Here is a 26,498-nt window from a genome sequence, read left to right on the forward strand (position 1 = left end):
GCTGACACAAAGTAGAAAAACAAGCCTAAAATGGCATGGTTGCTTTTTTCGTCAATGTTTGTTTTGGCTTAAAGCTATAGTTTACCCAAAAATTCTGTCATCATTTACTTGACGTCAAGTTTTTCCAAATCTTTATGAGTTTCTTTCTTTAGTTTAAGCCAGCATAAATATATTTTTGAAGATTTTGTGGTAACGCAAACAGTGTGATGGTAGCCATAGACTTCCATAATATTTTTTTATTTCCATACTATAGCCCAATTCGGCACGGAGTATGTTGGTTCTCATGTGGACGTCTGTAAAAATACATTTATATATCACCTCAGTGATAAAACTCATGGATTCGGGATGGCGATCTATTCACAGAGGAGGAGTGTAGTTCTGTGATCCTACGAACCTGGGAATGCCCTGCTCAGGTGACCCCAGTCCACATACATTGTCTGTCTGTAAATAAAAAAACATTGTCTGATTTTTGGCAAAAAACAGTAGGTAATTTGGCCGGAAGGATTATTTTTACGGGGGTGGTGAGAACGTGAGAGAAAACACGGCGACATCCTGGATTGGACGGGATTTCACCCTTGTAAATGGTGAAAATCATTTACGCCCCCCTGAGAAACAATATACCATTACTGAATAGGTGCTTGTGTCAGTCAGTGGTTACCATCAACATTCCTCAAAATATCTAGAAAGAAAGAAACTTTTTTCATTTTTGGTTTTCAAATTTTCATTTTTTCTGGTTGAACGATCCCTTTAACACTATTGGTTAGGGTAGGTTTAAGTGTAGTTGGTGTGTTTTAATTTCAATCGCGAGCAGAGCATTAACCTTTTAGTGCCAATCACTGGACATTTCATTTTCCAATGTACCGTAATACAGTTACATGCAATAACCACCCACATAAAACATTGCCAGATTCATTTTCATTTATTTTGGTTAAAAGAAACTAAATTGCTTTTAACCACAACTCACTGGCATTTCACTTTGAAAGTATTGTGAAACATGCAAAAAGCAATGTAATATCAGGCATGTTTTTCCCATAGAGGTCCCTGGGGTTGTGTTTTTATCTTTGAACCTGAGGGGCAAGGTAGTTGTTAGAATAGTAGACCAGGCGGATGGGAATCCCAGGTGCAGATAGACAAATACTGTAACGTTGTGGCAACACTTTCAAAAAGGTGCTATTAGCAATACAGTTGCACGTTATGTGTTTTGCATGCTAAAGAGGTCGTCACCCAATTTAGCAAAATAGAGGAGGTCAAAGGAAAGTGTTATTTGACTGTTGGGAAAAAGGCTCATGAAGTTTAGTTCCACCTACCCCCTCGAGCGTACAACAGCGCTGTCTGTCATTTTTCGAGTGAACTTGCAAGGACGCTTGATTGAACTAGTTCAGCGGTGTGGCTAATGGTAGCTGTGTGAAACTTCATTTAGTATGGAGATCTTCAGGTAGCAAGATGTGAAATTGATTTAGTTTCGATTATTGGAAAACATACGAATCTCTATATCAGTTTTGTGCGGTCACAGGTTAATGTATTTATTGGCAACCTCAGCTTCATCAAACAGTCTAAATACGATCTAATTCCACTTCAGATACAGCTTATGTTTTTCTTGCGTGGCAAATGTTTTGAGAGTTTGTTGATGTTGATTTCATTTGAATGGCCAACAACTCTAGCAGTTTTATTGATTCTAACCTGAATTATTGAAAGAATATAAGAAATTGATGTGAAGATGACACATGGAATACACACTATGGACAGCAGATGGAAATGGTTTTTTATTTTTTTTTTATAACAGGTGGAAATCTTATCTGTTTTGTTATATACGGCAAATTATTTCTAACCTTTCTTATCAAGTTCACAAAGGCACTTATTTTAGAGTTGTTTAATGGAAAGTTCCAGATTCAGATTAGTGGAATTGTAATTTTTAAATACTTTTTTATTATTTGTATAGTAAAATCATTTTTGTCTTGTAATGCTATCAAGAAAATGCGAAATCGATAGGGCAGCACTTAGCAAAAAATTGGAAATACCCAGAATTGACAAGTAATTGCAATCTCGTGGGGCATCCTCTATGTCAAACTGAGCTTATAGCATGCCGGGAGAAACGCTCTGGCCCTCTCTCCTTCTGCTCTATAGTGGGCTGTAATGACAGCCTGTCGAGCATTCTAGGCATTATGTGGCTGTCTTCACGTTTTTTTACCAGTATGTGCATTTATTTAGTGCAGTTATCTTCGCCACCTGTGTCGCAGGTCTGCAGTTCAGTCTTATCAACGAGTACGGCAAGGGCAAAAGCTAGTGGTGCTCAGATTATGAGTCTTATCAGCTGATTAATGATTTATCGAAGTTCCAGATTTCTTAAGGAGGCTTGGGCTTATTTCATCATTGAAATGTTTATTGTTTACATTATGGGCAGTGTTTGGGAAAGTTACTTTTAAATATGTAAGCGGGGTGGGCATTATCTTATATTTTTGTTAGCTAAAATAGCTAATTGATATTTACTTTTTAACTTTTTATGGAAAGTAATGCATTCACGTTACTTTCGTGTTATTTTTTGTCATCGCTGGGCTTAGGCTTGCTTATTAATAACAAAAAAAACAAAAGTTATAGTACTTTGGCAACATGTAAAGTGTCCTTTGCAGCACCTAAAAGTGTAAAAATTTACATAATGCCTCAAGGCTGAACGGTACGTAACAGTATATATTGATATGCTTGATATACTTAACGATGTTTTCATATAATCACACCCAAACGTCTCACATAATATTTGTGTTTTGATTAATTTTTAATTTCGGCATTTCTAGCTGTATATATATACCTATATAGATACTATATATATATATATATATTAGCTAGCTATAAGAGACTTAGCAGTGATTTGCCACTGTAAATGTGGATATTGGCACTTAAACACCCTTCACATGGCAAAGAGGATTTGAAACGTGGCTTGGGTCAACTGTGTACAAAGTTAACTGTCTTGGGGCGCAGCTGTAAGGAGTCTTTTACAGCAGGTTTTTGCATATGAATGTGTTCACGCTCGTGAGCGAACTAGCTCAATTGCGGCTGTATTAAGTTGTCTTGGTGTCTTTGGCCAATCTGAGGTGTTTCTTTTGTGACGTTGATGTTTTATATAAGATAGCTACATGCTTCAACAACTGTTAATTGCATTTTTTAAACCTTTAAGGTTCCTCAGACTGCTGAAGGGAGGATCTTCCTGTACCAAGTAGCTGGGTTATTAGTAGAATCCTTTTTCTTTACAGTCGGCTTACATTTTTTTGAGGTGCTCCCGCTTTTGATGAGCCCGGCGGGGGTCGGGGGGCTCCAATACTATAATTGCAAATAAACTGGCATTTGGCTTCGAATCCGGTATTGCTTTTTGACGTCTAAGTGTTGCTCGTTGCTACTCATTTCATAAAGCTGCTGATCCTGTCGGCGTCTTCCGCCTCAGACAGAACTGAGGCTTTCTGCATATTTGTGCTTGAGGAGTTGCGAGAGAGTGATGAAAATATTCTGCACGCTTCAGTATCATGTTTTTTCGACCCTTTCTGAATGCCCATTATTTGCAATGCATGTACCACACATTTGCGCTAGGATGGGAAAAATGCTGCTTATATCAAACAACAGTCGTAATTTAGTTTTGTACGTTTTCATCCTTTCATCTGACGATTCTCCTAAAATTAACCCGCCTGTTTTGCTGAAAAAAAAAAAAAATGTGGCCTTTAAAAAAGCAAGTTTTTTCATTTCCTCACTCTCGGTGGGGAGGGTGGTAGGGGTGGTGGGGTGTACGGTGTTTGTGATGCTTACAGTATGCTGCTAGGCGTTTCTTTCACTCTAAAATGAAAGTGAATTTCAGAATGACCTAAAAAGCAACATAAAGATGCATAATGTGGGTCTAATTTGATGAGAATTTGATGTATTTGGGGAAAATCTTCTTCAGATGTAGCTTTAAAATCTCACATTGCATATACATGAAACACTACTGTTTAAAATGTGGGATTGCTAAACTTATTGTTCTTTTTGAAGAAGCTATGTAATGCTTTATTTCCTCAAAATACAGTAAAAAAATATAATATTCTTTACAATTAAAAATAAAATTAAAATGTTTTACTTAAATAGAAAACGTATGTAGGCCTGTGAGTGGGCCAAAGCGTGATTTTCACATCATTACGCCAGTCTTCAGTGTCACTGATCCTTCCGAAATCAATCGATTATGCCGAGTTTGCTGCTCAAGAAATATCTAATTTCATTGTCTATTTTATGTAATTTAGTGTAGTGTGGCTGCTAATATTATTGTTAAAAGTTTTTTTTTTTCATGTAAAATCTGTACTGTCACTTTTGGATCATTGTTAGTCCTTTATTTCAAGTGGAGTCGTTCTTAAACAAGTTAAAAAAAAAAAAATCAAATTAAAATGACTGACCCTACACTTTTTGAATGGTGTATCCTTTAACAATGGACTGTAGCAGGCCTGTTGCTGTCTCTGAGCGTCATACACTAATAAAACAGCTTAGGCCTCCAGACCTTGAATCTATTATGAATTCATTTAACTTTGTGAGATGATTCTGAATCACCTGGGATAGATTTATTTACCTATTGAAAGTCACTGTATTGAATATCGACCATCCTCCTACCTTTACCCCGCCGGTTCAGTGCTGGTAGTCAGTCAACTGCGACCGGTGGTTATTTTATAATTGATGCTTTTTTATAGTTTTGCCATTTGTTTTTGTCTAATCATTAAAACTATGGCACATTAACCAAAACTGTTTTTGTTGAGTGAGGTTTGGCGAATACTTAGTGTTATTTTTGCTTAATAGAAAGCAGCCTATGTGATTCTTCAAACAGCGAATCAGTCGCTCCGACACAGATCTCTGTGGTTGGTTCATGAGGATGAGTGAATGTGGCAGATGGATGGATGAGGCTTTGTCAGCTTGTTTTGTATGGCTGTATGTTGGCATTTTATGGAGTTCATTGGTGTGTATCTTAACATATCTATCTATGGTCTGTAAAATGTATATTTGTTTGTGTCAGCTTCATTAAACACAGATGGATGGGAAGCGGAATTGGTCCATTACTTTGGCCTCAGTGTGACAGACTTTGATGGACAGGTGTTGTGTTTTTATAGCGACTGATGATGAAGCTGAGAGTCAGACAGCTGCTAGTTAGCCAGATGGATTGCAGATCTCTCCCTCTCCAGTGTAATATATATAATACTCAAGCTTTTTAAGGTTGGTTGAAGCTAAAAGATGAAGTGCTACAGAATGCTCTTTATAAGATACTCTAAGAGATATTTCTCTTTTCACAAACACAAACCCCCTGTAATCCTATTTTATTTTTATTATTTTTTTTTTAGTTATTGTATTTATCATGGAATAACCATTGATTTCATATATTGACATTAGTCATAAAAAAAAGATAAACTAGTCAACAATTGTAACCGACAATTTTGAGTGTAAGAATTTTACTACTCTCACATCATCTTGTATGTTTACATTTTTAGCTATTTTGGTGGACTCATTATTTTATGTGGCTTACCAAGAATATGCTGTACAGGAAAATTGATTTTATTTGATTGAACAATTGAAACTGAAGGTAAAATCATTGACCAAAATTAAACTGTATCTTAGAATCTTGTTTTAAAATCATCTGTGAGCATAGTTGTTTTCGTGCCTATATTACCAGTTTAGCACACATTCAGCACATTGCAAGTTAGTACAGTTCAGTTTAGTACAGATATAGTTTTTCTCAATTCCAGTTAAGCTCTGAAGTACACAGGTCCAGCCAGAATGCTCTGGTAGTCATTTATGGGCTAAACTTTTGGTGCTTTGAATTTTTATGTCAATTTAGATGCCATTTTTGTGGATTTAAAATTGGGCTGCCTTAAAGGGATAATTATGCTAGCCGGCAAATTTAAATTCTGTTATTAATTAGTCACCGTCAAGTCATTCTCAAACCAGTAAGACCTTTGTTCATCTTTCAGAACACAAATTTAATATATTTTTGATGATCTGAAGATGTGAACGCTAGGCTCTTCCAGGTTTTGTTAAGACATGAGGGTGAGCAATTCTAATAAAAAAGGGATGTGCTCTTTCATTTTTTGGGTGTAACAGTACACCCTGTTCATTTTACTGATCTTCTTGCTGATTGATTCAATCGTGTGGTGAAACGTCTTCTCAGTCTTCCTCATTGTCTCGTATGATTTTTATAATGTCTGTACATCAGAAAAATGCTCAATGGTGGCAACCTAGAAGTCACCATTCTTATAGCTTGAACTGATTTCTACTTTTCTACCAGCACTGACAGTATTTCCGTTAACACTATATTGTCCTCCTCTACCCAGTTCGTTTTATCTGTTGACTGACACTGTGGTAGCCTAACGTTCGTCATTCTTCATACATGCTAACAGAAATCTCTAGATGGCCTTTCCTTCACTGCATGCTGTACTCCACCCATTGCTATCTGTTGTTCATGGCTGGCTGTTCTCATCTTCTTTCGCTGTGCTAGAGCGCATCTCCTTCGGCTTTTCCCTTCTTCTCTCGACCCGGCGTGACGCCGTGCGAGTCCTTTAGCTTTGAATCCCGGACAATGACTTCAGTCTGCCGAAATCGAATTCTCAAACGATCCTCATCAATATGCTTTATGGTCATTTATAAGATTCATTTACCATGAAGCTGGTGGAGATTGAAGATCATTTCGGTGGCCTAGCGTGACTGTGCGTAATATTTACATGCAGCAATTTTATCCTAAGGGCTCATTTAAAATAAACGTTTAAATATCTAGAATAACTTCTGTCACTTATTGCCCACTGATAGTTATTTATGTATAGTTTCTTTCTGCAGTGTTTATTTCTGGTTGACTGTTCGATTCCTGGAACCTTGATTTACTTCTCCGTTGTTAAATAGTTTCTTGTTCACCTTCTTCTTAAAATAAGCATACAAAAACCGCGTCACATCTTCCACTACAACTAACTCGCTTGTAACCTTTTCTTCTGGTAGCGATTCGACAGCCTCTACAGCATGTTGTAGTGCTAGCCGAGGCATAAAGCACATCCTATGTTGTGGCCACTCTGAATGGAAATTAGTTACGTGAATTGGTGATGTTTACCTAAGCAAATGGCAAAGTGCCTTTGCTAAGCTTGTGTGATGGTACTTGCCAGGTCATGTGTGCTGCGTGATTCATGTACTTTGGAGGTTCCTGTCGCTGTTGCGCTCACAGCAGGCATGTGCGTGGTCCGACTCATATTATCTATTTATTACTGTGATGACCAGATGGCAAGATATTCAGCTTCAGGCGAATGCTTTACTTGCATTTTCCCCATCGACGGTGCTAGCTTATTTGTGAACTAACACTAGGCTGCACTACGGGCGCTAGGTTCAGATATTCGCAATGAAGTTTGACCATAACTCATCTTCGCGTGTTACCACTTTATCAAGCCTTGTTTGGGTGAAGCATTTGAATGAGACTCTTTTTTCGTTGAACTGAAAGTTAAGCTGGTAGTGTGCGTTCATCCCAAATTCCTTTATCGCAAGGAATCACTGTTTCCCACTAACTGCATTTTTTTCAGTAGTGTGACACTGTTTTCACAGTGTAGCTTGAGTTTAACCAATGTTATACCCAATTATAGGTTCATGTGAAAAAATGATTAAAATTATATGTAGAATTATTTTTTAGTATTTTTAAATGATTGTTTTATTAAGATGAGTTAGTATAATTTTTGGTAAAGAGCTTATATAATAATTTTACTCGTATCTTTGGTAGTTAGTTACTTTTATTCAAAACTGCTTTTTTTCAAATCGCTTCCAAGGGCACTGCTGTGTCCCATGTTTATATATCGCCGTATGCTGGATTTTTTTCTATTATTGAATGTCCGAAATTTCCGAAATTTGCTGACTGGTCTTGAAATGGGATGATAAGGCTGGAACAATGGAAGGTATTGTGTTGGTGACAATAGAGATGCGGTCCATGGTCAGTGAAAAGCTCACCTGCTCCTCGCTCCAAAAATCTCCAGTCAAAGGTGACCAATGTGTAAATGTAGTGAGGTAATTGGCTTTTTTAATGGTGTGTTAAATAAGTAAATAACTTTTTAATAAGAGTGACTAATTTTCTTTAAAGGCTGGTGTCTCTACACACAGCTGCCACACACCGCTGAACAGACATACGCGGAGGCACTTCCTGTTTGATTGATGCGGCATACAGCTGTGTAGGTTCACGACACAGCAGACCTGGCTTCTCTACCGCAGGCTTTCCTCATACAGGATGAGCTGTGCTCACCACACCAAGAAAGGTGTACACTATGGACAGGTGCCCCCAATCTATTTTTTTTTTTTTTTTTTATTTAGTAGATTTATAAAAGCCCCTCCTTAGGAGACAAGTGTTTGCAAATTAGCTTTCAGCTACAAGCACTATGGATACATGGCATGGGATGACTGTTTATTTCAGTTTCATCGATGTTTATTATATCGGAGCGGGTAAACCCCGAAAGTCCAAAATCAGAAAATAAAAACACCTTTAGAATCAATATTTAATAGAAAATGTTCCAATCTCAATGTTATATAAATTAATCATATATAATAATATATATATATATATATATATTATAATCATATATATATATATATATATTATAATAATAATAATATACAACACCAATAATATTATTATTGTGCTTTCAACATTTATCAATATACTTATATTTAAAAAATGTTTCATATTGATTTTTTTGGAATGGTATTATATGGCATTACGAGTACATTGTAAAAAACACTGTATTTCATTACACTCATGATACTGCTTTTTATGAGCAAGCGCTTAGGCTATCATTGGGGAATCACCTGACTTTTTCTGAAATAATACAGGATCCTTTTTTACTTATACCTCCTTTCGCTCTGCTCTGCTCGTCTGTAGTGTAGCTGTAGCAGAACAAGTATGGTAGGAGAGGCTTTGCTCACTGTAATTGCCGCTGCCTGACCGTTACTAAATCTTAGAATCTAGCCCCCTATCCACTTGATGTAACTTGTACTACGATGGTTCTGCTTAAGCTGTTTAAAAGAAAATGCGCTTGGTTTTCCATCAAGAGCCTTGGCAGCAAGATAGCGCATTCCATATTTATATAGGGTTCCTTCTATCGTCCTAGGTGATTGCCCCCTGTTCTGGACAACTGGTCACAAGGGACGTCACGTGTCAAGTCCCTTTAGAGGCCTATGTCCTGTTGAGGACGCGCATAGCTGCTCAGATAACACCCATGCAGCTTTCGAACATCCCTGTGAAGTTAGTTTTCTAGCTCATTGACCATGGGGGCTAACACGAGATATGTGATCACTTTGGTATTCTCTTGAGTGTCTCTTATAACTTGGGCTAACAATATACACGGTCCCTGTGAGGCTGCGTGTTGGCGTTCTCCGTTAAAGGGATGGTACATAGGACCAAATCTTGGGTTCTACAGACCTTTTGTTGTATTTTTTTTTTTTGGGTGTATGTGCTATTTTATTACAACCCAGTAAAACAAAATAGGGTCTGACAGCTGAAGGTTTCAAAATTTTTACATTTTTTTTAAATAAATCGTTCCCTCTTGTTGGTATCATCTCAGACTGGGCTGTTGAATCCAGAGACTGGTTTTTGATTACTACAGAAAAAAAAGTTGAGAGTGAGCATGCAACGTTGTGGGTTTGCTGGCTCTGTAACAACGTGTGATGCCTATCGTAGTCATTAATGAGGTATGCCTTTGACAGGCTCATGACACGTAATTTGCTCAGACGTTTGATTTGAATTTGTTGAAAGTCTGTATGTAGAATAGTATTTCAGTACATTTAAAGTACATATTGTGAGCAGGCCTTCAGGGTACACAATAACTATAAAGATAGATATCTATTAAAATAACTATATTAAGCATCCACACGTACACACAATAATGTTATATTTATTATAAAAAACTGCATACACGGTGCATTGCTGTTTAATATCAGCTGATATTATATATATTTAGTGGAGAAATTTAATGCATAGTTAATTGTTTATGCTCATTTGTTTTTATTTTTACCTTTATGGTTATTTAATTCCTAATTAAAGTTAAGTTTAAACTACTATTAATTTATAATAATTAACACTGGTAAATGTTAATATTTAGCAAAATTCATATATAAAAATACAATTTTCAATGCTGTACATAATCATAAATACGGGATTCATAAATTCAGCATTTTAAAGTGGGTGATTTTTATGAATTTATTTTTTAATCATTCAAACAAATAGTATAGCATTTTAATATCTGCCCCATTTATCTGTTTTCGTTCCATTACATGAAACTTAGTTGGCTCATCAGTATTGACTATAATGTTAATATTTCTGGCCAAAATACCATGACGTTTAGTGTTAGTATTGTAAAACCATGGTAAATGGTTTATAAAAGGAGTGGTGGTAGGGTTTTCTTTTAAAACTGTACATTTCTTCTGTGAGTTTGTATCCATAACTGTCCTGAACAGCCTGTAGTGTTTGTTTGGTGGTGGTGTTGAGCTCTCTGTGGTTTAGCGTGCTAACTCCCTCTTATCTCTGAGTTTAACCTAGCGCTGCCCCTCGTCACCATCAACCTACAACATTCTTTCCATCATTTCCTGCTGATGCGCCATCCTCTATCACACTTTCGCCCCTCTAATGCTCCTCTCCTAACTTCCACCTCCACTCTTCTTCAGTGTTTCTTTTTCTTTCCCCCCCCCCTCCACCTCTAGTTCCCTGGCCGCTAATCCCCCGAGCGTTAGCGTTAGCGGTGGCCGCATTTCTTTTCTCAGCGCGCTGCTCTGCGGCCGTATTGCTAGTTTTTACCCCGTCACACTTAATCATGTTCGCTTTGGGTGTCTTCCCTCCCTTCCTGTTAGTCTTTCCTTCCTTTACACACTGCTGCCAGGTTCCCGGCCCTCAGTGCAGTCCTGTCCCCTCATGAGAAGATAAGATGTGTAACTGGTTCTCAAGGATCTAATCTGCTGGTTAACATCATAGTGTCCCTCATCCTCATAGTTTTATCATGTGTGTTCCCTACAATGAGCAAGGGATGTTTCACCTGACAAAAATTTGTATAATAATGATCTTTATTAATTATATTTATTATACATATAAATATGTATATTATTATAATTTCATATGTATGGGTATTATTGTAAATTGTATTTATTTTGGCATTGCAAGTACAATCAAAACACTGTATTATATAAGACTGTTAGAACATTTACTGGTTTTTTAGCATAACTTGCTTCTCAGCATGATATGCTTGTGTTCTGGGTGGGGTCTCGTGTTGTTTCTAAACTGGTTTTGTCTTGATGCTTCTGTGCTGTGCTGAACCTTGAAAGAGCATTTTTTTATATCGCCCCAAATATCATACATCCTCTCCCTAGTAATCTACTGTAGGATCAGTAAATATGATTTGAGGGATCATTCATGGTAACCATAGCACAACAACCGTAGGCCTCCGTGATTGACTGGATAACTTCAGTATTCAAAGAAAGTGTGGATTTTTTCAGTTTTAGATTTTAGTTTTAGTAAAAATTTGTAAACTGGAATATTTGTTTATGCTGATTACTAAAAATGTTAATTAAATACTTCTCACTGTTTAAATTATTTTTCTATGGGAACATTTGACACCTTTATTTGCAATAAGAGTTTTATATTACTACTAATTTGCTCACTTTTACGTTACCATTTTACTAATGCATTTTAAGATGTTACCCACCTAAACTATGTTGAATTTTGATCAGGCTGGTTGTTTGAAATTATGGACCCCTTGCTTGGGTATACTGGGCAGTTGGCTAAAAAATAGAGTTTTTGGGGGTTTTTTTTGTGTACATATTTATACAGGACACCATGGTTTTTGTGTGTTTTGATCTTACATGACTTTCCTTTTGGACGTAACACTGGCAAAGTGGTCAGTCAGTCGTTTTAGGCTAATGTGCGCCAGACTTGCGAACCCTTTTTGGGAATACGAATAGAGTTGTTCTAGTTCAGTTGTGCCTTCAGTCACAGGGACCCTCATTTATTTCAAGTGAATAATACAAGTGTACAATTAAGTGGGGTCACAATGTCCTGGAGATTACCCTAGTTACATACTTTCTTCCTGAAAAATGGCTACAATACGCGCCTTTGGTGATTCAGTACTGAATGGATATATGCACGGCATTCTTTGTTTTGTGTTTGGAAGGTTAGTTAGTCCAGTGATTCCGCAACAAAACTGCATCAGTTTTCAAGGGGAGCTTGAATTTTTGTTTATTGTCAGTTAAACTCCTCTAAAATCGATAATGATAATGTATTAAAGACAGATTCATGATTTTTTTTAGTTCACTTTTAAAAAAAGAAAACAATCAAATATAATTTTTTTTTTTTTTTTTAGATAAGTAGTGACTATGCTGAAATAATATCTTACAGTGAGGTGTATAGTTAAAGGAGAACTAAAGCGACACACACTTTGTGGGTCTGGTTTGGTGTTGATGAACGCGTAAAGCCTTGTGGATGAATTTTTGGTGCCTTACTCGTATGTGTTACTGTCACAATAGCGTGTCAAAAAAAAAAAACGAACAAAAAAACAAAAAAAAAACAAAAAGATTTAGGTATGTCACACAGTAACACAGGAAGGGGGGCAACGAAAGATTATATACAAAGGTTTGCAATGAACTTAAAGGTGTTTGGTTGTGTGCATTTTCCCCTCTTTTCCCTTTTCCTGCTTTTTCTTCCTTTTTCTTTCCAGAAGACTGTCCAGTTTCAGTTTGTGTCCAATGAACGGTACTACTCAGCCCAGAAACATTTCTGGAAAGGCAGCAAAACCAACCGGGTGGAAACAGCACAGCACCACAGACACGTGTTACTCCTCAAACAAAATTACAGTGTGAGTTGCAAATACCGGATATTTTTGGTTTTGGTGGATCCAGGCTTAATTGCCCCCGTTATTTGAAGCTTATTTTCCCCCCAACACACACACAAGGGATCAAAAAAAATAAAATAAAAAAGAAGAAAGTGGAGCTTAACATAATTGAGCTTTGTACAAAACAAAAAGACTAAAACAAAAACAGAAAAAACAGTGCAGTGTTCATTTGTCCATGTTAGAGGGCTTCTGTGTCTAAAAAAACCACAAAACAAAATAAAAATTGTGAGAATGTAAACTTAGAATTCTGAGTAAAAAAAAAAAAATCTAAAATATGACAGCACAAACATGGCAAGCGCCAAACCGCAAGGAGACAAATCATGTTTTTGGTGAGATATAAAAAGTCACAGTTATCTTTTTATCTTTTTTTTATTTTTTAATTACCTTGGTGGAGACACGTTTGCCATAAAAACCATAACCCTCATTATGAATCGTATTGAATCTTTAATTAAATTGTGTACATATAATAAGTGTATTTTTTTTTTTTTGTAGTTATTAAATAAGCACAGTAAACGCAGTTCATTTTCATTACATATATATCAATAAATTCCTTTAATTTTTTGAATAAACTTGGTCTAGACGCGGTTCATTTTATGTGATTTTCTATACAGCTATGTTGTTTGTCATTGTTTATTCTGCGTTTTCACCTTTGTGTTTTCAGCATGCTGCGGGATTCTAGATCGAAAGACACCGTAGATGAATCAGAAAACCAGGTGTGAAGCTGCTGAGGAAACCTGTTTTGCTGGTGATATCAGTACGGAATGTGATTCGGGTAGGACAATCCATCTGGGCGAGATGGGGAGGTAGAAGGGCCCTCACTGTGCCATTGCATCAGTTCTTTGCGCAGGGACAGAAGGTCCATTGTGCCAGTGTTATTCTAGTGCAACCATCTGTCATTGAGCTTGCAGTCATAAGTGTTCGACATAATTTAGCCTATGTTGACTGGGGGCCATGTGACACTTGAGCTATGTTCCTGTGAATATAGCTAATAGGAGTTCTATGTGGAATACCAGCTATTTTCTTACATAGTTATCTTCCAATTTGCATAGATTTCAAAGGATACCAAATCTAGTATAGACAGTAACTATATATAACACTAGAACTAATCAAATCATTGGTGTGTGTGTATTCTCCAGGTCTTTGGCGCGTTGTGGTGCGCAAACAATCATTTCCAAAAAAGTTTCACAACGGAAGTTAACTCTCATTTAATCTACGGGGAATAAACCGACTGTCCGTGCTTTGTTCGGGTGTAGAAAGAAACGACAACGCGGTGAGACGCTGGACCCCGCTGGGCAAGGAAGCTTCCTTGGTGTCTGACAATACATGGCTCCTGGAAACAAATCGCGTGCCTGCTTTCCTTATGGATACACTTGTGTGGCATGTTGAACAACACACATCGTTATACAAACAGGTTCAGATAAACTGGGTCATATAAAAAAAAAAAAAGTTTGACTCGCCCTCCGCCATAGGTGCAGATTTAACCATATAGTGTGCTAACACTTCTAGTTGGCAAGTGTGCAAAGCCTTGTTGTACTCTTTATTTCGGTAGACAATGGTGTCTAGCGCGGAGTGGTGTGCGGCGGTCAAGGCGACAACAGCGTTTAGAGCAGTGTTGGCGCTTCATGACATATATGTACAATAAACTACCGTTTAAAAGTTTAGGGTCGGTAAAGAGTAATCGCTGAGCAAAGGTGCCCAGCGTCAAACCAACGCCGCAGGGCAGGGGTAAAATAGATATTTTAAAATGGCATGAGTGCCGGGAGGAAAGAAAGCTGAATTTTTCAGCCTCAGTACTCAGCGGCAGGGCCAGCATCATACACTGATCCGTCAAAACAGCAGTGGAAGAGGGATTGATTTGTACACTCAGGCTCACAGAAACAGGTTTTAGGATTAAGCATGCAAGGGGGGCACATCGCTTACGTGAGGGGTGTATGCGGAGGCGAAACACACGGAAGAAAGGATAGCGTCATCTTTGCGTGGAGGAGAAACTGGGGTGAAGGAACCCAGATGTGATGTAAAAAAATATAGAAATCTGTTAGCATATGGTGATGTTTTTTAAGAAAATGCCTTTACTGGCCTTTACTGGCACGCTACTTAGGCAATTGTAAGACATCCTTTCTGGAATAGTGGGCAGTTATGCATGAGCTATTGGGCGATGATCCAAGTCAACAAGGGACGAGCAACTTTATTGCTCCTACAGCATCGAGACAAACCATGGACTCTGTAGTAACGCCTGTGGGGGGACCTGCAGTTTGGCTGTCAATACACATCATGCCCAGCACTCTGTCAATGGATCCACCAACGCTTTCTGACAGATAGGCTGCCCAGCTAAATTGAGACATCGTTGAAATTCAATGGCAAACAGCCCAGAAACTACCACCATCACCTGGTGTCCCCGCAGGGGATGTGTTCCTCTCTCTCTTCCCCACTGCTCTTCTCCTTTTTTAACTTAACAACTCCCCACTACTGACAGACTCCTCTGTCCAAAGACTCCTGAAGTTTGCAGATGACACCACAGCCCATCGGCGTCATCCTGGAACAGTTGCCGAGTCGGCATATAACGTTAGACGCGAGGGTTCCTCGTGCAGCCCTGGCATTGAGCCATTGTGGCTGTTGTAGTATAACAACCTGGAGTACGCAACCCGCTCAATTACAGGGTTCAATGATTTTAGACCTTCAGGGAAAGTTACATCAAATTTTATTTTCTTTTTTTTTTTAAATTACGGACATTGCTCTAAGTATGTTAGCTGCTGGCTCATAGAGCATAGTTGTACGGGCTTGCCAAAAGGCAACTTCCTGCAGAGTTGAGCATCAATGAGAACCTTTGTTTACTACCGCTAGATGCGTCCAGTTAACATAAATTCAGACCCTAACACTTGTATTCAAACACGCGTGGCTTGCAATTCCACATGGGGTAAGGAGTTAGAAACTAATGCAATGGAACCTTCGGATTGTCCAATGTGTATTCTCTGCTATGCACCAGGGGCTCTAAAATGCCTGAGCTGTAGCTACAACTACGCTGAACCATTCTGGAAAGATGTATAAAGCATAAACCAGATCCCCAAACACAAACATACAATCAGTCTTCGTTATTTTTTGTCGCTCCATTGAGATGTCTTGTTGTATTCCGGCCATGGGGTTGTCTGCTCCAGCCTGCTGATTCCACAAACACCGGGGTGGTAAGCGGGTTTTTTTATCCTCATCACCTTCCACTGACTGTTACATGATGTCAGAGCTCATACAGACATTTGAAATTCTCCTCGGCGTTTCCCCATTAATAATTGGCCCTCTGTGGGAACATCGCTGATCAGCTCCTGTTGTCACAGCAAGCTCTGAATAACGTAAAGCCACGACAATCCTTGAAACTAAATGTAGCCTGGGTCTTAGTATATATAACTTACTTGCACGACCTGTGGGCCTACATGTAAAGTTTGTCGTGAGCTTATACAATTTTAAAATTACAGACATAAGTGCAATGAATCTAAATGAGCGTAAATACAGTTCTCTCTGGAATAATGTTGCGTTTCTCATTCGCAAGTGTTTAGTAATTGCAGTAGACACTGGAAACATGGGTTGTATTGAGGCGTGTATTGAATTTGTGTATGTTGGGACCAAGTCTGCCAGCCGTCCGAGTGGCTGGTCCAACGTCCCAAAAAACTAAACAATAAAAATGTAGTTATTATCACGTGCACCGCATGTGGTGCCAAACCCCCAAAAAGCTTTGTCTTCGTCTTCGGAAAACTCAATTTAAAATGATACATTATTTGGATGAAACCCGGGGAGGCTGTGTGACGGTCCCCATGCATGCCAAGAAGTTACACTGGCCAGGTCCATGAAAATAAATGAAGACAATCGTCCGAATATTCCATCTGCCATCTTTGTTTCAACCGTACCCGTGATGAAGCAACGATAAATCACGTTTCTGCTCTACTAATGAAGACCACAAATAATGACACGTTATTGCAACAATTAGGCTACTCTGTGGCCGCCTCTTCTCCGCATCACCCGTAGCGCCTTTTTGGAGAATATTACTTTAACGCAAGCAGCTGACGTTCTTTTGTGTCATCCACGGCCACAACGTGATGCGCTGTTTTCGTTGCCAATCAAACGTGTAAAATCACAGTAGAAAACAGATTCTTTGTTTCGCGGCTGACAACAGAATAGTGTACGGTCCTGAGATTTGAGCAGATATTCTCCAAAAATAGCGCTAACGGTTTACAGTTGCATGGTAGTAAGTGTAGTATAAAGTTTAAAGTTTAAATGGCTTCCCTCGTTTTAGGGTGTTAGAAAAACCTCAAGCATTTAGTTGCAACACAAAAAAGATAAACCATATTGAGCTAAACAAGTTATTATTTATATAAAATAATTAATTATCTATTTAAAATAAATTGTTTATTAATAAACAACCTATAAACAAGAAGCAGTGAAGTATATAATTCATAATAAATGATGAATGATAATTACAACATTTGTATCTTATCCTTGTTTTACACATTGTCTTATGTTTCTTTTTAATTATATTTTCTACATTGGTTTTGAACATACTATTTTCTGATGTATTTATTTCTGATTTATTTTTTGTTTAAAGTTAATTGCTAATCATTCAGAAGGGTCATTTAACCTGCACATCATAGTGTATAAATGCTTGTGCGTAACCAAAAAATAAAAGAAAATAAATTATATTACATTTTAACTTCAAAATCCTAGATCAGTTTTATTTAGTTGCTTGCTTGCGTTGATTATATTTACTGTCTTTTCCTGGCTTACACATTACCAAGTTGGTCAACTATTGACTTTTATTTTATGTAAGTCACGACTAAAATGTTGTGAGGGACAGCCATCTGTCATGTGGCTGTGACAAAACGCACCCATTAACAGCTTATGCTTCAACAAACGATATTGTTTTTAATGGCCGTGAGTTTTTTTGGGCATACGCTTTCATGCGTTGGTAATTGGGGATAAATGTTTTGGAATTCCCGTAAATGCAGGACAGCCTCTACATGCCAGCACCCATCAGTTTGGTGGACAAACGCGTGGCTGTCAACGAGGTTTAGCTGCTTTTTTCTTTTCACGTTGGTACTGATCCTTTCTGTGCATTACACCTACTGGTACAATGTTGAAGTGGATGTAAAATCACACTATCTAGTACAATTCGGTGCTTCTTAACGGCTTTGCAATAAGGCTTGCTTTAAATGGATAACGTACTGTCTGTAAACCAGTCACGGCTAAATTCCACTTCTTCTGGCGAGATCGGAACTGGAACATTAATTGTCCATTGTTTGTCAAGCAAGTGAGAACATCCTGAACCCAGTGATTAGTGAGAAAGCTAGTTATGCCTATGATAACACTAATTTAAGAGCCACTTTCTTTCCCTGCCAGAATGTCTCTGCATTGTGAATGATGGTTTTTTAGTCATTGCTTCATGCTCAAAAATAAACCATAGTTCGGTCTCATGACGCCCCCTCTCTCCTCCTTCTTGTCCTCTCCGTTCTCCTCAGGTGAACTCTGTGAACTGCAACACTAGCATGGAAGATTGTTTTATTTTATGATAGATAGCGCAGAGTGACACCAACGAAGATCAGGGTCATTCTTCTAATTGGGGTAGGTGCCGTCACAGAATCCACATGTACTGTGCTGCTATTTATTGTTACAAACTTGTGATGTTGCCTGTCAAATGAACGTTCTTCTCTGGGTTGGCGAAGGGTTACGTGGTTCGGACTGTTTCATGCCGAGCAGAGATAAGTTGCTCACTTGGCGATGAACACAGGAAGAAGCATATGTGTGCCTGCGAACCACGCGTCCGCCAGTTCCGCTACTTCTGCCACTTCAGCACGCACAGCATTGTGGGAAGTGGGAGGGTGTATGTTTGCATGTGAGTGATCCCCATTAATGATAATCTTCACAAGCTTTTAATTGCCACCTTCATTAAATGAGCACGAACATACTAGTAGTTATGATAATAAAAACTAACTAATAGGCTACAACTAACAAACTACAACACAGGTCACTTGACTTGTGTCACCGAACAATATGCTTTCCCCAGCTACTTTTAATCTTAAATTCCACTCAAATCATTTTGATTTTGTTCACAATCAAAACTGAAAACTTTTTCTAAAAAATCTACAAGTATGAAAAAGATGTCGGTAGTTTGCCAAGAGTCCGAGTATAAAAGCGGGGCGTAAAAATGGTGACTTTCCGAGGCTGTAAAAAAAAGCCGACTACTGAGAAGAGGATGGTTGTCCCTCTTTGTGGCTCTATAATGTTTATTCAGTCAGATGGGCCATGGAAAAGTAAATAGAATATGTTACAACCTCGGGTGTGGCATTATCTTTTTAATAATACAACAGAACCGGAGTCAATTAGTGCTCCTTATACTACGGTTGCCAACACGCTCAATATATTGTTTCACAATTGTAATATGTCAAGACTCTTCATCAGGTGTTTTTGTAGCTTAAACCCCTTTGTGTGTAGGATTAATGTTCATATGGCATCTCATCCAAGGCCAATGTGATATATATATAACCACAAACTACACACACACACAGCACACACATCACAACACCACACACACATACTGTATCATGTCATTATGAAGGTCCTGTGGGACTTGTTTCATGTCCTCGACAGCCTTTGTAGTAATTGCGTTAGGTACTCGCTTGTTACTGTAACTACTCATTTGTCAAGACACATTAAAAGCGTTAAAAAAAGCTTATGTACTGATGTATTTTATAGTCATAGATTAAAATGCTTGAGAATATTTTTAAGCTTGTGGTTAACCACAGACCTTATATCATTGCATTCATAACCAAACCCTTCAAAACACACGGTACTGAGGACGGTGGAAGCGGAAGTGCAAAAACGTGATTTTGGTTTCATAGGACTCTCAATCCTGCAGCATCCTTATGCACTGCTACTTTGTCTATTTTGAAGTGAATGACTCCTTTAAGTATCTCATAGGCTATTTGTGACATTCCGCCCATCTCTTATTTCGGTGGTTAATCAGCATTACCCGTGTCGGTGGCGCTGTTACTACTGGATATCCTGTTTCAGGTTAAAACACTTGGCCACAGAGGACACTACCTGGCAGCAGAGGTGAGTGAGGGTGTGTTCTAACTAGCTCGGGATCCTCCCTCAGCTGGTCCCAGATCAGCAACAAACCTCCTCCCACTGAGGATAGGAACCTTACTAACTTCCCTCTAGATTTTCTCCTGGCTTAAAACCTGACAGTCTGTAAGGATTTCAGGCATTCCCTCTGAATGTTTTCCGTCCCCGCCTCAAAAAACCTGGACTTGAGCTGATTTTTGCACCGTTAGATGGCAACACGTTGGTTAAATCAACACAGGTAGTACAGTTTTTAATCACTTCATGATGATGCTGTTCTCGGAACGTTGGCTTACGCCGTGGCGTGACAAGATTTGTTTATGGATCATTTTGACAGAAACCTGATAAAAATAAAAAAAATAAATCAATCAGATTGATTTCCTTAGCATTTTGATGACATTTTTGGTGATTCTGTCTGTCCACAGGTTAATCCTGACTATGAGGAAGAGTCACAGGAGTCACGTTCATCTGTAAGTAGTTATATTTCTGTTAAATAGTTGGCAGACATTTTGGGGTGTATTACCATCTTATCTAAACTGCTGGCTGAATTTGGTTTCATGTTCCACGTGGCAGACTTTTTCACACTTTAACTTCCAGGTACTGTCAGACCTGCTAACATACGAAGCTTATGTAGCTTCATCTTCATGTCAAAGGCCTTTAGTACTGTTCTCTATAATCTCTTTGCATAGCTCCACCGTGTTTATGTTTGCTTTTATTGCTCATTATAGCTTTAAAAATGTGATTCTGTACATCTTTTGATATATCAACAGCATTTCCTGGGCAAAAACACAGTCACAGTGTTATTTTAGTATTATCTATAGACTATTTTAGAATTTAAAAATATTTTGATTGGCTTTTATTTTATTTTAATTATGTTTTATTTAATTTTTTTGGTAGCTTTAGTAATTCTTTTTTCTTTTTCCTTTCTTTCCTTTTCTTTTTATTTTGATATTCCTAGATAGTTTGTAAGACATTTTTATTTTGTTTTTTCGTTGTAATAAAGTAATACTCAAACTTTAATTTAATTTCATTGTACTTTGTCAATTCATAAATTTATTTAGTTTTATATATCATATATATTCAGCCCTATTTAAATTACTGATTTTTTTTATAGTAGTTTTGGTTTTAGTGTAACAATACCAACACCTGGTTACAAGTGAAAGTAAACATTGAATTAAATGTAAACACACACATTGTTTTCGAAAGTTTATCTAACAAACACTGCAACGTAAATGTAAAACCCCTACCAACCTTTGTCCTGTGCAGAATAGATATAGTTAAATAATAAAACTGTTATGATTATATAAAGTAATACCATGTAACTTTGTTGCATCATTCATGCATGATGCCAGAAAGGCGACTGTTTACATCCAAGAGAGAAAAAAGTCCAAATGGTAGGAACTGCACACGGACATTTTTAGGGAGGGAAATAATGCAATTGTTTTAAACAAAGATATAACAAGCCTTTACATTTCTATTTTTAAAACCTTAAAAAGCATTACAGATTTAAAAACAAAAACAAAAAAACAAGTCAAAATAATAATAATAATAAAATGATTTTATGACATAAATGCTGTTGAATCTCTAACTTGGAATTGAAAACCCCAGAATCTTTAGTGTTGAGAAAAAAATCGAGGTTTCCATTTCAGGAAAAATAAATGGCACTATTTACTTAAAAACGCAAATTTAAATAAAAACATGGATTTTAGTAATTATTTGATCATATTTTTGTGTTAGCTAATTTTTTTCCCTATTGAGAATGTATAGTTTAATTTAAACAATTGGGGTTCAAGCATTTCTAGAAATGTTAGTCTTTAAGCCAACAGCAAAGTGGCACTATGGTTAAGAAGTAAAGTCAGTGTTGAGGCAGTGGTGCGCTCATCGGCCTCGTAGGTCGGCAGTAAAACACCACGTCGACTGCGCGGATCCCTCCTGTTGGGACTAGTGTGTGAATGTCTCTTAACTAAGCTCATGCGGGCGGGGCACAGATCTCAATTTAATCATCATTGTTTCTTGATTACAGAGACCTTTTGCAGCAGGTTTGTGGAATTTTATGACATATCTAGTGAAAATTTCCCCTGTCACTTTAACCTGAAATTAACGAAAAGAATAGTCAGTTAGTTATCGGGCTCCGAGCTGTTGACTAAGAAAAAAATGGCTCAACTTGTTATTTGCTGTGAACCGGCACGATTATAACGGCGCACTGCACGTGAGACTGGGAGGCAACGAAATTCTCCACTAGGACTTCTTTGTCCATATTTTCTCTGGAATGCTATGAGGATTTTTCAGGTGTCAGCATAAATAAAACTGCAAACGTTTTAAACATGTCATGAATCAAAGAGATGTTTGCAAACTTCATCGATGCTAATGGCATACACTTTATCTCAGTCAGCACAGAATCAAGAAGTCAGAGCAAAGTGTTGTGTGTGCTCCAGGGTTATCGTGTTCCTCCCATCTGTCCCTCTAGCTTGGGACTCAGAGCATGAAGCCGCTGCGTGAGGCATAACGTCCTTGCGAACGCCGCACAACGAGAAGGTCATGTACACGCCTCCGGGCTGTCGCCCGATGGCAGATGACATCTCCTCCATATCTTGAGCTGGGATCCCCACCACCGCTCAGAGGAGGAGACCTCCCTCGTCACCCAGGGTACACACTGGACCATTTTTGCTCGCATACCAATAAAAGTCAGCCCAAGTGTAACCATCTCTGAATCCGGTACAGATTTTAAATGTTACAGTTCACAACACTGGTACTATCGTATTTAATTGTATGTAGTGATGTAGAATACCTATGATCAGAACCTACGCTGAACAGTACTAATGTCTCCTTTGTAGAAGACAATATGACAATAGAATTATGAATTAATGAATAGCTATGCATGAGGGGCCAGGGATTTTAAACGGAGTGTGGGGGTACTACACATTGACAAAAACATGAACTAGTGTGTGGCTAATATATATATATACAAATTCATCTATATAATGCAGAGATATCTATATTCTATATCATATATAATATTTAATTATATATACACTATATATAATATATGTCTAACAATATCATACATGGATAAGCAACAAAACCAAAACTCATGGACTCTACTTCTAGTTTTGCTTGAAGTAAAATGTCGGCGTAGTCTATTATACTTAGTTTGTTACTGACTATTTACGTGATGTATTATTTTTCAGGGTGCATATTCAAGCCATGTTTGCATACATCCAATTCCTCATCATCAGCCTTAATGCAAAAAATATATGCGTTTATAACTATATTTAGTAGATGAGATAGTGTTTAATATGCTTTAAATTAATTAATAAGGATGCTTATGTAATTTTATGACTGACGGACTGACTGGTTTATTGTTTTAAATAAAATGTTTACGGTTACACATTGCAGTGATGTTTAATTTTAATAGTAAATATTCATTATTGAATCATCATTGAGAAATATACTAGGGACATTGTTCCTAACATAACAAAAGCTTTATAGTCCAGTATAACACAATTTTGGCAGAGTCTACATTGTTATGTAAATAATGTAATAGAATGGTCATATAATAAATGGATCTTTTTATGCCGAAATAGTACTTTTTATAGAGAGAAAGTTGAGTCCTTGAATTACTCAGGCAATGTTCTACTCTCGCAGTTACAGGACATACACATTGTATGTGATTTATTGGGTGCTATGCAGAGACTGTGCGGGGCGGTTCAGGGTGTAATCATACTTCTGAGTTGGAGTGGCAGGTTTGCTGCTGTCATTTTGAGCTCTGATTAATGTGAGATTCCTGTTTATAATAAGTTCAACCGTACGCATGAGATTCAGCGCTAACGATATTTAATATTTGAGCCGCTTGTCGCCAGGAATTCCCGTCACGGTCTTGTTGACATATCAACATGAACATGAGCAGACTTAGCCTAGTTTGACCCCTTGACTGTGGACAAGAAAAGCCTCATTCAGCAAAACTACACACGCACTGGTTAGGTTTTATCAGGCCGGCAAGGAGTTTGACATGCAAGCAGGAAACATACGCAACATGAACTACTAAGGAGTAAAACAGACGAGTGTGTCTGAGTCTTGCAGCTATGATTCTAAGTCACGAGGAATATATGGAATCGTTGCACACCTAACCCCATTTTCCTGGTGCTGATGATAGCCGGTGGATCTCTTTAGGGCTGCGACGCTGTTTGTGTTGTTTTTAACTCTTGACTCAGTGAATCAATGTGTGGTGTGGAACACGAGAGAATGTCAACTTGCAAAATGTCAACACGTCTACTGCACACCCACCGTCAGACTTCTTTGTGCCTCATATCCCACAAAACCCAACGACATTCCAGGGTTGAGTGTGCTCCGTGTCACATGTTTCGTGTGTGTTGTGTGGTGTGTTTGTGTGGTTGTGTTTTAAAATCATTCATATGATCCCTTGCAAATTCCTGAGTTTTTCCTTGCTACGAAATATCCTAGAAAGTCCCACCAGGGTGACGGTGGAGCAGCGGAATCAGGTGTGACTCCCGTTGCTTTAGGGTTGCAACTTTTGCCAGCTTGATATCTTTTCCCATGTTGTGGAAACATGGTGCTAAACACAGACAAGCCCCAGATTTGTGTCGGATCCACGATGCCCGCCCCCAGATTCTCTTCTTTCTATATCAGCAATCACTTGGAAGTGGTTTCGATGATTAATCTTCCTACAGCTCAGAATCAGACCATAGGGGGAAATTTCTCAGTTTTGAGGTCTAGTGATGAGTTAAGCGACAGTGCAAGATATCCAGATTATAGTTTTACTGCAGTAATGTAATTGGTGTGTAATATGTTTCGTGTGTTGGGGTGGCCCATATGAATATTAACTGCTCAGCCAAACTGATTTAATTATACATGGAAGTGATAGTAAATAGGTGCAAGCACAGATTGGCCTGCTTTAATGTTTCAGTATAACGGTTGGAGTTAAATTATCGTTCCTCGGGTATGTCGTCATTCAGGTCACTTGTGTCTTCACACAAAGTAAAGAACAACGAAAATGTACTGACGCCTAAAGTTTGTAGACTTGGAACCATCTCATTTTTTAGAGAGTGTGACACGCGCCTCTCACCACGTGTGGCCACCATTACAGTGACAAAAAAACGGCCAATACAAGTCCTGGGTGGACGGATTTTTCGTTTCGACGTGCAGTAATTATTGTGTCGCTTGTACCATTATTCAAAAAAATGATTTTAATTGCTTATCCTCTCAATAGTGTCGACAGTTTTCCACATACCATTGCCACGAGTGTAAAGCTCTTGACATCTCATTTGTCATCTTTCTCCGCTCTCTCGTCTTTTCTTTTTTTAATATCTAGTTTCCTGATGATGCCATAGCTGTTATTCTAATCATATGCAGACTCAGTCTAACGAACAGCCATTGCCGTGCCTTTTTCGCACGCAGTGCCGCCATTTAAAATAGTTAAAGTTTCACCAATAGCTTTGTGAAAAAGCATATTGGATTGCGCAGCATGCTGACACACCCCGTACGAAATGCCAGTGCGAACCATCCGCCATTATAGTGTACAAACAGATAATGTCGACCAATGTGCAATTGGTGTCTTTTGGCGATTTTAATAGTAGCCAAGAGTGAAATAAACAATTTACTGGCCTGACCGGTATTTGAACTTCTCTTGCAGCAGGCAGTTGTTTGTATACACCACAGGACACACTTACAACACTAAGAACAATAGAGCAGACGGCTTCTGGCTAGCATAAGGTCTGTGTTTGTGTTGTGTTGTGTAGTGTGTGTGTGTGTGTTTAACTGCCATAGATTTCCCCCCACCAAGGCGCTGTTTGAGTCAGCGGCCACAAACTAACTGAGAAATTCATTATTTAAAGATTGAAGGCAACGAGACAACCAGTACAACGTGCTCTGGCGAATACACAAGCATGTAAACGCTAATACTTAAAACTTACTAGGTCAAAGCACCTGAACATATCTCGATACAATTTGCAAAAGAGCGCAATTACATCTGACTAATAAATGTTATGTTCCATCACATTAGAGCTGAAGTGTTGTTAGTGCGATATTCGTTCACACTGATGGTTTCTTGACATCCTCAATAAAGGCACCTGCTTTAAGAGTACTTTAATGTTGGAATATTTACCACCCACAAGATCTCCTTACAAGGGTCACAATGACCTGAAGGCTCCATATCAGTGCTGCATCGTGAAAGTTTATACTGCATGAAAGTTAATACCGTGTTGTCCCAAAAAGAGTCCCTTAAGTGTACCAAATCAGACGTCCAATCAAAAAAAATAGAGCAACTTGTACCATTTTCCTATTAGTCTGCTATTTTCTTCCTGGGACAAAAGAATCCCATATCACATAACTGTAAGCGGCAACAGTATTTGAATCTCAAGGATTATCTTGTAAGCTGCGAGTTGTAAGATGAAGTATAGAGTCCATCTGTTCCTCACATGGTGTTGTTCAGTCAGTCTGGGGCCTCTTCTCAACTACACACACGATGGTCGTCGCCGCACTCCCCTCGGGCTCGGTTGGGGG

General features: G+C 38.2%; 1 pseudogene; it reads left to right on the forward strand.

Annotated features, from left to right (window-relative positions):
* LOC109078414 overlaps positions 1 to 26,498 on the forward strand; it is a 132,118-nt pseudogene that overhangs the window by 13,182 nt on the left and 92,438 nt on the right.

Source organism: Cyprinus carpio, chromosome A11 (genome assembly GCF_018340385.1).
Source record: "Cyprinus carpio isolate SPL01 chromosome A11, ASM1834038v1, whole genome shotgun sequence".
Lineage (NCBI taxonomy): Eukaryota > Metazoa > Chordata > Actinopteri > Cypriniformes > Cyprinidae > Cyprinus > Cyprinus carpio.